The sequence below is a fragment of the Salvelinus namaycush genome, chromosome 35 (assembly GCF_016432855.1).
Source record: "Salvelinus namaycush isolate Seneca chromosome 35, SaNama_1.0, whole genome shotgun sequence".
Classification (NCBI taxonomy): domain Eukaryota; kingdom Metazoa; phylum Chordata; class Actinopteri; order Salmoniformes; family Salmonidae; genus Salvelinus; species Salvelinus namaycush.
In genome coordinates, this window is record NC_052341.1 from 9212804 (window position 1) to 9213135 (window position 332).

Below are 332 nucleotides of genomic sequence, written 5' to 3' on the forward strand. Positions count from 1 at the left end.
AGAGACCCCCACAGACACACCATGAATAACTTTCACAACTTAGTGAGGAGTCATCTCTATCTTTCACCTCCTACCAGACAGACTATACGTGATAACTGGAAGAGGTTTTTTGGTTAAAAAAAGTTCAGTTATTTTTGAATTTAAGTAGGCCTTATCCAGCAACATTTTAATAAAGTGCCTCTGCTAAATGGCCATCAATTTTGGTTTAAAAAAAAGATGTATATTGCACTTTGTATAGAATCATTGGCTATCTATATGCAGCATCAACAGGACAAAACACTGTGCTAAAGGGAAAGGTCTTTATCTTCTTCTTGTATCAATGCACAAAGTAA